Below are 3,722 nucleotides of genomic sequence, written 5' to 3'. Positions count from 1 at the left end.
TCAACACGTACCGGGGCCTGCTGGAGAGCGAGGACTGCAAGTGAGTACCGGGCACCCCTACAAGGCACATGCACGGTTCTACTAAAGGTTGAAAAAGGGACTTTGGAGATCAAGTTCCCGACGCCAATATGTCTGTAAAGCCCAGTGTTTATATTACAGCAGCGAGAACTAGGGTGTATCTGTTGCTATCATTACCTGGCCTAAAGGTATTTTCTGTTCCAAAAGATGGTGGTGAGATTTGACCGTTTTCCCTACTGGTGAGCCTTTGGATGCTGAGGGGTAAATGAAGCTTTGTACCTTCAGGCTTGGCTATCACAGCAAAAGGGAAAACAAAACTGTAGCAACTATCATGCAAATTTGAACAGTGCTTTTGGATTTAACCCCACTCCCTTGTGTCTTTGATCCTTGTTGGAATCATCTGAGGCAGGCAGAGTGGGGATCAGTGTAACCATCGTACAGATGAGCCTTTGAATATTGATAGGGAAGATGACTCAGGAACTCCTAGGGTCCAGCACTTGTCACCCAACACAGTATTTTTATGAACAAATTCTGTGTGGTAGGGATTACCAATCCCGTCTTACAGGTGCGGAGGCTGAGGTGTAAGGGCATGAAGTGACTTCCTTCCCCACGACTCCGGGGTTGTAGAGCGAGGGCTGGGATTCCACCTCAAGGCTTCTTTGCTCTTTTCCATCACTGTCTCTGAGCTTTGTCGAAGGAGTCATCCGAAGCAGGCTTGGCTTCCCAAGATGTCCGAATGGTTTCCACTTGTTCCTGTGTCTCCTTGGGTTGAGCTCCTTCTCTTAATTTTTTATTATCCTTTTCATGCTGACGACTTAATGATTCTGTCTCCCAGGCTGCCCTCCAACCCCTGCGCCACGACCAACGCCGGTGACAGGTCCTGCATCACCAATCCCTGCACCCCTTGTGTCCCACGCCCCCGCTGTGGGCCCTGCAACACCTTTGGGTGCTAGATATCCTGAGGCCAGCAGGAGGGTTGCGTGAAGACAGAAGGGACATCGATGGACCAGCTCTGCTTCTCTGACAACCATCAGCTGCAGGACCCACCCCAGGCATCACCATAAATGATAGTCTGGAAGGAGAACAAATGCCCAGGGTGTGGCCCGGCTCTGAGCCTAGGCCCGCCTGCTCCTCTTCATTCAGGGCCACTCTCTTGTAGTTATTCTGCGACCTGATGGTCTGACGGGTTTGGGCTGTGAAGGTGTCATATGAGGTGTTTTGTGGTTCTCTCTGCTGCTTTCTTCTAGTTCCATAAATCCCTTTGTAAGTCTTCTAATAAACTTTCCTCTTGCAAAGCAGTGATGATTCTCATTTGTATTCATTCTTTTCAAAGTGTTCCCTCCATGTGTACGTGCTTCTTATAAAGCCACTTGAAAGCCCAGAAGGACTGTGTAGTTCAATGCTCTCCTGAAAGGTCTCCGTCACCATTAATTAACATTCATTGAGTGCAACGAGCCCCAGCATCCACTCAGCCAGCAGGGAACCAGTGGGACCACTAAGGCAAGAGGCCTCATCTGAATATGATGAACATTCATTATGGGGCCTTACTCAGTAAAATACAACAGTTAACATTTCTAGAAAGTTCCACTTTTTTCTTTTCCAAGTGCCTACAAGAAGAGGGACAGGAGTTAACACTTATTGAACGCCAACCAAGAACCAGGAACTGCACGACTAATTTTTTCTCTTACACAGTAAGTGACAACGGCAGGACCGAACCCAGAGCTCACTCTCAGAATGTCAGTTACATGTAAGGTGTGAATATGAGAGACTAAAACTGACTTCAAACAAGCACCCAGAGCTTACACACCCTTCAGAATTGTCACCCGGCGAGAGGGGATGCTATTGGTACCCCAAATATCTCTGTAACCCTCCTTTGGGAAATACTGGAGAACACATAGGGGTAGAAAGCACTATCTTGTATTTGAGTAATAACCAACAGATTTTTGAAGTGTCTCTCTTCCCTTTTGAATATTGTAACGCTAGGTCTAAATTTGGATTTTGAGACGCCCCTCCTGTGAAAGTTCTTTAGAACCAAACTAGGATATTCAGTCTCTGGTCTCTGCCGGGACTAAAAGTGCCAGCTCTGCTGGTACCCACTCCCACAGGTACCCACTGATGTCTGCCAAGGTTAATGGCTCCTATGGCTGTGCAAGGCCACTGTCCCAGTCTTTAGCCAAACTGCTAGTTGTGTCTTCTCTCCTTGAGATGGAGCTGACGCTATCTCCCCCTGCTGTGTCCATGCCCTCTCCAGTGTCTTAAATTCTTGTTCTCTCAAATATATTCAACAAAAAACATTGTTGTTCTCTCACACTCTAGTTCTTTCAATGTTTAGTCCGTTGTTGTTGATGTCGTTGGAGCTCCCTTATCCAGACCTCAGGCAGGAGACCTTGGAAGATAATCGAGTGATACTATGTTATGCTCGGAATGTCCCAAACCCAGTTAGTGCCTTCCAGCCTCTCTTCATTCAGGGCAAGTTCATTCCCAGGAGCCACCTCCATGCCTTGTACAAATACTCTTGTTCAATCTATCCCATCAGTTCTCCAACATGCAGGGACCACTGTCCGCCAATGGTTACCTGCCTTTTTGTGAGGAACAGGTACCTCACAAACCCTGTGTTCTGTGCCTTGTGAGTGAGAGCTCAAATTTCTCAACACAGCAAATACATTTTGTTCTCATTGTTCACTGTGGAAAACATTCAACAAAACTTTGTCTCTATGCTTTCAGGTTTTTTTTTTTTTTGCTGAGGACGATTGGCCCTAAGCTAACATCTGTTGCCAAGCTTCCTCCCCTTGCTTGAGGAAGACTGTCCCTGAGCCAACATCCGTGCCAGTCTTCCCCTACTTTGTGTGTGAGATGCTGCAACAGCATGGCTTGATGAGCAGTATGTAGGTCTGTACCAAGGATTTGAACCCCTGAACCCTGGACCACCAAAGTGGAGCACTTGAACTTAACCACTATGCCACTGGGCTGGCCCCTGTCTCTATGTTTGATGGGGCTGTGTCAGTGCGAGAACTGGGTCCAGGGGAGGCCGTCCTGAGTTCTTGTCTCTGTCACGGTGTTTTTTTGGTGGAGAAGAGAAAAGGGTGTCAGTGAAGTCTCTTTTTCTTGGGACAAAGCCAAACTGGGTTCTGAGACATCTGGTAGGGTCCAGCATTACTCTTACCTCACATGCCGGGCAAGTCACAGGGCTCTGAAGTCCACTGCTGATGATCTGTGATTCACTACCTAGAGTAACAAGGCAATGCTCCTATTTCTTATTTTAAATTAGGAAACATTTCAAACATATGAAAGTGCAAAAAAATAATAAGACATCTATAGATCCAACACCAAGATTTAAGTGACGTTAACCTTGTGCTGTATTTTTGTCATTGCTGTGGGGTTTTTTTGTTTGCTTTGTTTTTCAGAAATAAAATGTTACAGGTTGAGATAAAACCCTACCTTTATCCATCCTTGTTTCCCTCTGCCTCCCTAGAGGTAACCACTGTGCTAACTTGGTGGTGTATTATCCTCCAATTAAAACATTTCTAAGAACTGTACGTGGATGTATCCATGTGCGTTTGTGTGTGTGTGTTTCAACTTAGCAGTTTAAGTTCGAAAATACAAATGGTATAAATTTTGCCATTAATTTTCCCCATTCAACATTATGTTTCTGAGATTTATCTATGTTAACACATGTTCTTTTCATTTATTTTAACTCCTATGTA

General features: G+C 45.7%; 1 long non-coding RNA gene across 1 annotated transcript; it reads left to right on the top strand.

Annotated features, from left to right (window-relative positions):
* On the top strand, positions 1-1,316 carry LOC124233016 (uncharacterized). The gene is made up of 2 exons (XR_006886959.1): positions 1-40; positions 854-1,316. It is a non-coding gene; the product is annotated as an uncharacterized LOC124233016 (long non-coding RNA).
* Positions 1,317-3,722: the final 2,406 nt, after the last annotated feature.

This window comes from Equus quagga, unplaced genomic scaffold (genome assembly GCF_021613505.1).
Source record: "Equus quagga isolate Etosha38 unplaced genomic scaffold, UCLA_HA_Equagga_1.0 149128_RagTag, whole genome shotgun sequence".
In the NCBI taxonomy this organism is placed as follows: domain Eukaryota; kingdom Metazoa; phylum Chordata; class Mammalia; order Perissodactyla; family Equidae; genus Equus; species Equus quagga.
This window is presented reverse-complemented; position numbering and strand designations above follow the sequence as displayed.